We start from the raw sequence: 8,629 nt of genomic DNA, 5'->3' as shown, positions 1-8,629 counted from the left end.
GAGGCCAGGGCACTTTTCTCTCACCACCACCCACAATGTGCCCTTGGCCAGGGGTTGAGTCATCTGAGCTGCAGCCCCCACCTCCACAAGTTGGGCTGGGAACCCCAGGAAGGGGGCTTAAAGGAAGGTGGTCCTGTCGGTGAGTTACCCAGGAGACAGGGTAGAGAGGGTGAGGCAGGTGTGGGAATCTGAGACTCAGAGTCTAGGAACCCCTGTCGTCAGTGGCAGTCACCTCGGTGACCTGGGCAGGGAGGGGCTTCAAGAAGACAGGGGCAGATGGCCCCTCAGTAGGTGACCTGCACCTTGTGTCCAGGAGGCCCTGGCAAGGGAGGGGCTCCAGGTGGACTGGAGCAGGTACAGGTTGTGGGGGGCAGGCCCCTGGCCTCTCTGTTTCCACCTGTCTGGGGGCAGGGTGTGGGGAGCAGGCTCCTGGCCTCTCTGTTCCCACCTGCCCAGGTGACTGAGCACAGTTCTGGGAGGTGGCACCTGCAGGCAGGACCGAAAGCCTCAGATAACCCCAGGCAAGTGTTGGTATGGAGCTCCCCTCCCCCAGGGCCTGCCTGTGCTCGGACTCAGGAGAGGGATCAAGGTAGCAGGGAGGGGACACCCACCTCTATGACCCAGGTGCCAGAGCCCAAGTTCACCTTCTCTCTACCTCTCCTTCACCCTGTGCAGGCTAACAGACTGGGCCGGTGGGGCCACTGTGATGGAATGCTGTGGATACAGGGACCCTCTCCTCAGGCCGCAGCCTGGGGGAGACTTGTTAGGTGCCATTGAGTCAAGTATGACCCATAGTGACCCTGTGAACAACCGGTCTGAACCCGATCCAGGCACTGTGTCAACCCACCTGGTTGAAGGTCTTCCTCTCCTTTGTCATTCCTCCACTTTCCCAAGCATGATGATCCTCTCCAAGGAACAGCACCTCCCAGCAACAGGTCCAAAGTATGTGAGATGAAGCTTTATCATCTTTGCCTCCAAGGAGCACTCTGGCTGCACTTTCTCCACATCATCTGTTCTGTCATCCTTATTCATTGTCTCACAGATGTATAGCACGTGATCAGAAAGATCATGGCCTGAATCAGGCACACCTTAGTCCTCAAACTGACATCATTACTCCTCAGCAGTTTGGAGAGGTCCCCAACTGCAGACTTTCCCAGTGTGATGCATCTCTGGATCTCCTGACTGTTAGTGGTTGTAAATCCAAATAGGATGAAGCTGGTGGCAGTCTCCATCCTTTCTCCATCCCTCATGCTGTTGCTTACTGGTCCAGGGATGAGGGTTTTTGTTTTCTTGATGTTGAGATGCACTCCATACCGAAGGCTGCGGTATTTAACCTTCTGGAGCAAGTACTTCAAGTCCTCCTCACTCTTACCAAGGCTGACATGTCTGCTAACTCAGGTTATTGGTGAGTCTTCCTTTGCTCCTAATGCCACATTCGTCTTCATAGACTCCAGCCTCCCGAATACTTTGCTCAACATGCCGATTGAATAAATATGGAGAAAGGATACAACCCTGACGCACACCCGTCCTGATTTTAAACCATGCAGTGTTCCCTTGCTCTGTTCCCATAACAGCCTCTTGATCTAGGTATAGGTTTCACAAAGCACAATCAAGTGTTTTAAAATTCCCATTCTTCTCAATGTTAGCCATAATTTGTTATGATCCACACAGTCAAATCCTCCCTGACACCTTAACTCAGGGCCCCTGACCCACCTAGTCAGCCAGAGGGGTCGGCACTGCCCTCCAGTGCTGGCCTCCGCCCCCAGATCCTGCCTGACCACTGAGTCAGAGGTTCCAGGCAGAACTCGTGGGAGTTTGGGCTCCCTCTGGGGAACTGAGACCCTAGGATTGGGGGGCCTGGTGTGGACAGAGCTGTGGGAGGAAGAGGGCAGCCCTGTCAGGGTGGAGGGGCGGAGGAGGGGCGGGGCACTCCACCGAAGGGCGGGGCTAGCGCGTGGGGCGGACACTTCCCTCTGGGGGAAGGGGCCGGACAGGGGTGGGGCTCCGCCTCCGGAGGGGCGGGTCCAGGCAGGACGAGGTGGGAGAGAAGGCACAGCTCTCGGAAGGGGCAGGGCCAGGCTGGGGGCGGGACATCCCCTGGGAGTGGGGTGGGGAGGGGGAGAGAGAGAGGCAGGCCAGGCTGGGAACTGGACACCCCTCCGGAAGGGCCGTGCTGGAGCTGGGTGTCCCCCCGGAGGGGGGCTGTCTGAGGGGGTTGGAGGGGCCTGGCACCTGCTCCTCCGAGGGTTACTACTGAATATGTGGTGGGACACCCTTTCTAAGGGGGCAGGGACCCTCAGAGGGGCGGGGCCTGGTTGGGGCTGCGGGATCCCCTGAGAGAGGGCAGGGGCGGGCTCGGGGCTGCTGGACCCCCGGGAGGGAGCTGGGCCGGCCTGAGTGGTGGTGGGACCTCCTGGGAGGGGGCTGGGTCAGGATGGGGGGCGAGACGGTCTCGGAGAAGGCGGGGCGGGATGGGGGTGGCAGGACCCCCCTGGGAGGGGGTGGGACGGGATAGGGTTCGCTGGACCCCCTCGGAGGGAGTGGGGCGGGATGGGGTGGGTGGGATCTCCTGGGAAGGGGCTGGGTCAGGATGGGGGGCGAGACCCCCTCGGGGAAGGTGGGGCGGGATGGGGTTGGCGGGACCCCCTCGGAGGGGGGGGGGCGGGATGGGGGTGTGGAGGGACCTCCTTGTAGGGGGCGGTGGAACCCCCTGGGAGGGGGCGGGACGGGGGTGGCTGGACCTCCTTAGAGGGGGCAGGGCGGGGTGGGGGTGGCGGGTCCCCCTGGGAGGGGGCGGGGCGGGCAGGGGGCGGCACCCTGCGCTGCGAGCTGCGGGTTATCAGTTCCCCTCGGCGTCGGCTTGTTCTCGGCGCTGTAACCCGACTCCGCGGTCCTGGGGGCTCCCTGCCCGGCCGCACAGCCCCAGCGCCCGGTGCCACATCACCGCGCCGCCCGCCCCCGCCCACCATGCCGCCCCCGCTGCTGCTCCTGGCCGTGCTGGCCGCTGCTGGGCCCGGGTGCGCGTCCGCGCAGGACCCCGCTGGTAAGGCCCCCCGCCCAGGCTTCTTGATCCGGCGCTGTCCCCGTCGGTCACCCGCTGGGACCGGGCCGGAGCATCAGCACGGAGGGCGCCGAGGTCGCGCAGCCCTGGGTGGCCGGTGGCCGCCCATCTCATCCAAGGTCACCAAGTCGCTGAGCCGGGGACCCTGCGGTCCGAGAGGAGCAGCTGGGACCTCGGAGGGGCGCCGCTCCGGGTGGAAGTAGGGGTCCGCAGTCAGGACGGTGAGGCCGGCTCTCTGGCCAGCAGGTCCCAGGAAACAGGTGCCAGGCTTCCCAGGGGTATGGTGGGGGGTCCGAGGCCTCGACGGCCCCCAGGAGACCCCTCACTGCCCGCAGCCCTGGTGATATAAACATGAACGTCTGCAGATGTGGGGACAGACGTCCCGGAGGAGGGACAGTCCCCCGTCAGGAGAGCGCGGTGCTGCAGGAGCTGGGGCAGGGAGAAGGGGACCTGGCCCCCCTTGGCGACGTTGGCTGCCTGACCGGAGAGCTGCTTAAGGCGGGGTACGGGGGAAGGGAGGTGATAGTGATAGCCCTTCCGGGTCTGGACAGCGCCTCCCTCCTGAAGTTTCCCTGGGCATTTAAAGGTGGGGTGCAGCTGGCCCCCAACACTGGGGTCCTATCACCAGCAGACACCTGTGTTTCCAGGGGTTGGGGTTCCCTGGGGTGCAGCGGCCTGGAGTTCAGGTTTAGAATCCGAGTGCTGCTGCGGGGCATCTGAGAAGAGTCTGGGACCCTTCTGTGGATGTGGCTGGAGCAGACCCCCCAGCACCTGGCCAGCACCGGGTCCTCACTCCGCCCCTCCCCCTTGCCTCCTCCTCTCTGGCTTATTTGCTACCGAAGGGCCCAGGTCAGGCAGGGCGTTGGCTGCATGTGTGTGTATGCACACGTACGCTGACATGTATGTGCGCGTGCATCTGTGTATACACAACCAAGCGGGCATGTGCACACACACGGGCACATACACAGCACGGGCGTACATGATTAAGTACTGTTGATACAACTCCTCCTGACACGTGAGGTCCTGTGTCTTGCTGGCCGCCCTGACAGCTCTGAGGGTCTTAGCCTCCTCTTCTCCTTCCAAGCGGGTGATCCCCTCCCAAGGAAGGTGGTGGTTATGTGCCGTCCAGTCGTCTGCGACTCATGGCGACACAGTAGCTCTCCAGCCTGCCCTGTCCAGAGCCAGTCCCACCGACTCTGACCCGCTTACCCACATTTACCCTAGTTACTGTGTCGATCCCTCTCATCCAGGTCTTCCTCTCCTGCGTTCCAGAGGACTCTGCTGCTTGCTGGCTCTGCTCTTCCAAGGAGGGATGTCAGGTGCCATCAAGTCATGTACGAACCACAGTGACCTGTGAACAACAGATCTGAGCCCTGTCCTGTCCTGTGCGTCCTCACACTTCCTGACACACTAGAGCCCATTGCAGCAGTCACCGTGTCAGTCCACCTGGTAGAGGGGTCTTCCTCTCCGCTGACCCTCCACCCTTCCCAACACCATGTCCCTGTCCAAGAAATAGCCCTGTTAGCAACATGCCTAAAGTATGTGAGAGGAAGTCTTATCATCCTTTGCCTCCAAAGAGCGCTCAGGATGCACTCTTTCCCATCCCCAAGGAAGGTGATCCAACAGGATGTGGAAACTGTCAAACAGATCATTGCAATACAAGCAGAATACTGCTAACGACCATTCAAAAAGGCCAGTACATGGATAGGGAATTGCCAGAAATTCAAGCAGGATTTAGAAGATGCTGTGGCACCAGGAATATCATTGCTGACGTCAGATGGATCCTGGCTGAGAGTAGAGAATACCAGAAGAATGTCTATTTGTTTTTTATCGACTATGCAAAGGCATTTGACTGTGTGGATCATGACAAGTTGTGGCTGACATTGAGAAGAATGGGAATCCCAGAGCACTTGATTGTGCTCATGTGAAACCTATACCTAGACCAGGAGGCTGTTGTGCAAACAGAGCAGGGGAGCATTGCATGGTTTAAAATTAAGAAGGGAGTGTGTCAGGGTTGTATTTTTTCTTCATATCTATTCAATCAGTATGCTGAGTAAATTATCTTAGAAGCTGGACTCTGTATGAGGAGGAGTGTGGCATTGGGATTGGAGGGAGACCCATCGATGACCTGCGTTATGGAAATGACACAATCTTTCTTGCTGAAGGGGAGGAGGACTTGAAACCCTTGCTGCAGAAGGCTAAACACTGCAGCCTTCAATATAGATACATCTCAATGTCAAGACCGCTGGACCGATAGGCACCATCGTGATAGACGGAGAAAGTCGAGACTGTCAACCACTTCATTTTACAATCAGTACTCTTGTAGCAGCAGGAAGTCAGGTAATGTGTTGAATTGGGCAAGTGCACTGTCAGGGATTTCTCCAAATTATTGAGGAGCAATGATGTCAGCTTGAGGACTTAGGTGTGCCTGATTCAGGCCATGGTCTTTCTGATTGCTTCCTGAGCATCTGAGATCTATACAATGAATAAGGATGACAGAAGAAGAACTGATGCCTTTGAGTTGTGGTGCTGGAGAAGAGCACTGAACGTCCCACAGAAGGCCAAGAAAATCTGTCTTGGAGAGGGTGCAGCCAGAGTGCTCCTTGGAGGCAAAGATGATAAAGCTTTGTCTCACCTCATTTGGGCATGTTGCTAGGTGGGTCTGTACCTTGGAGAGGGACATCATGCTGAGAAAGGTGAGACTGTAAAGGAGAGGAAGACCCTCAACCAGGTGGATGGACATGGTGACTGCTGTTTGAGTGGCCTTGAGTGAGTCAGAGATTGCGAGGAGGACACGGAATGGGACAGGCAGGGTTCAGATCTGTTTTTCATAGGGTTGTTGTGGATTGTATTCAACTCAGTGGCACCTAACAACATCAAAAACATGTCCAAAACACACGAGACAGATCTTCACCAGCCCCTCTGCCCAGGGCCAGGAGGGCAGAGGCAGCAGTCCTTGATGCAGTCCTGTTCTCAGAGCCCTCTCCAGACCACAGCGCGGTGTGGACAGGCACGCTGACCCTGGCCCCTGCGCCTGAGCACCGCTGTGTCCTTACCGTGTGTGTCACAGTGGCTCAGAACAAATTTGGACCTTTTCCCTCCCTCAACCTTGTCTCTTTGCTGGGTCTTCAGGGGCAGCTGGCCTGCAGCAAACTTGATGCTTTCAAGAAGCAGAGGCTTGAGGTTCAAATCCTGCCCCCATTACTCTCTTCTTCGTGGCCTGGGCATGCCAAAGAGAAATGGAATTTAAATTATATCATGAGCAGAGAGGGTTTCTTGAAGAACATCTGTTCCTAAATCTTCTCTCTGAAGAGGTGAGCTCATCAGATCCCGTTTTCAGGTGACAAAGGGGCTGGGGTTGGTGGCTGACGCCCTCAGCTCAGTGAGGAAAGGTCAAACTCCATCAGGATCCCAGTTCTATTCACTGACACACGGGTCACCCCAAGCTGTGGCTGGGCAGCGATGATACACAGAGCAAGAGGAGTTTTTGTGGGAACCCAGTCAGGGCTTTCCGGGAAGAAGTCACGGTGGTCAGTTGATACCTTGCTCAGTGGGCATATTGTGAATGTCTGAAAGTAGAACTTCCGTTTGGATTAGCTCTTAATCTGGGATCCGTCAGTTAGTTTAAGCTTGGACACTTGTTTGCAGGATTTGCAATTTGGTTATTTTAAAGAGTGTTCAGATGGTTTTCCCCAGAGCTATCCTTACCAAAAGTTCTCAGTTTGAGGGAAAGGTTCAAGTTGGGTTCAATCAAGGAGTATATTTTTTTAACAACACTCCCCTTTTGATAATATTTCTAGTCTTAGGATATGATCCCTCTGGAATGCCAGTACTTGTAAGATGTCTGTTGACCTTGATTTGATATTGAGTTATGTGTCTTCTGGTCTCCTCAGATAGCTCACTTGAGATTTAAAATACTTAAGTTGTTGTTATGTGCCATCAAGTCACCTGTGACCCTATGTACAGCAGGCCTGAACTCTGCCTTGATAATTCTGACACACCAATCCCCATTGCCCCATCTCATCCGGGGTCTTCCTCTCCTGTGCTGTCCTTTCACCCTTCCAAGCATGATGTCTTTCTCCAAGGACTCATCTCTCCTGGCCGCGTGCCCAAAGTATGTGAGACAGAGCTTCAAAATCCTAGCCTCAAAGGACTGACTTCGTTTCACCTTCTCCAAGACAGACCTATTTACTTTCTTGACAGTCCATGGTACGTTCAAGACTCTTCTCCAGCACCACAACTTGAAAGCATCTATTCTTCTTCTGTCATCCTTAGTCATTGTCTAGCTCTCTGAAGCATAGCAAGTAATTGCAAAGCCCATGGCCTGGATCAGGCGCACCTTAGTCTCTAGATTGACATCGTTGCTTTTCAGTACTCTGGAGAGGTCCCTCACAGCAGATTTTCCCAATGCAGTTTGTCTTTTGATTCCTGACCGCTGGTGTTAATGTTGATTGTGGAGCCGAGTAAGCTGAAATTGCACGCATGCTTTGGTGGGAGGGCAGTGAATGTATTGGTTATTTCTGTAAGGGAAGTGTCTTTCATCTGCTCTGTAAAATTCTTGTCTGTCAGAAATTATTCTAAAACTAAGCATCCAGATTTAGACAGATTAGGAAGAAGGATTAGCCATCCACTTCTGAAATATAGAAGGCCTTTGAAAATCCTATGTACAGCAGAGCACCTTTAGAGTAGACTAACAGATATGGCCACTGAGGCAGAGCCCTCAGATTTGGAAACACAAAGGAGGAGAAACAGTTGTAAGAATAAGAAAATACTTAAGAGAGGAGACTGATATTTGTAAGGGATTGGTATCTTCCCGAGAATGTGAGACTCCAGCCAGGAGCTGTTACGGTTGAGTTTTCACACTCATCTTGCTCTTGTATCTGGTGGCATGCTGTTGGTGAGTCCTGGCAAGTATGACCCATGGTGCCCCTGCGAGCAGCAGATCTGGGCCTGCCCTGTCCTGTGGGTCATTATCCCCCCGACACATTTGAGCCCATGGCTGCAGACTCTGTGTCAGTCCATCTCATTGAGGGTCTTCCTCTCCTCGCTGACCCTCCACCTTTCCAAACGTGATGTCCCTTTCCAAGGAACAGCCTCCGCTAACATGGCCACACTCTAAGAGACGAAACTTTGCCTTCTTTCCCTCCAAGAAGTGTTCTGGCTGCACCTTTCCCAAGACATAGCTGTGCTTCTGTCAGTTTGTGGGCTGTCCAGCACCCTTCTCCAGCAGCACAACTTAAATGCATTGATTCTTCTGTCATTGTTACTCATTGTCCTGCTTTCAGATACATAGCAGGTGATTGAAAAGACTGGCTTGAATCAGGTGCACCTTAGTCTCTGAACTGACATCATTGCTCTTCAGGACTTTGGAAAGATCTCCAACCACAGACTTTCCCAATGCTATCTGTCTCTATTTTTAATTGAATCTTTGTTAAGCATAACTTGTGCTGTGCACCAGGTGAAGGCTTGGCCAGTTTGGTTCCTGTAGTTGTTGTTATGTGCCATTTAGTCGTTTGCAACTCATAGCGACCCTATGTACAACAGCCCTAAATCCTGCTCTAGCCTGTG

The sequence above is a fragment of the Elephantulus edwardii genome, unplaced genomic scaffold, assembly GCF_000299155.1.
Source record: "Elephantulus edwardii isolate Elephantulus edwardi_28Jun2011 unplaced genomic scaffold, EleEdw1.0 scaffold00129, whole genome shotgun sequence".
Taxonomy (NCBI): domain Eukaryota; kingdom Metazoa; phylum Chordata; class Mammalia; order Macroscelidea; family Macroscelididae; genus Elephantulus; species Elephantulus edwardii.
The sequence above is the reverse complement of the archived record's forward strand: the minus strand, read 5'-3'. Positions refer to the sequence as shown.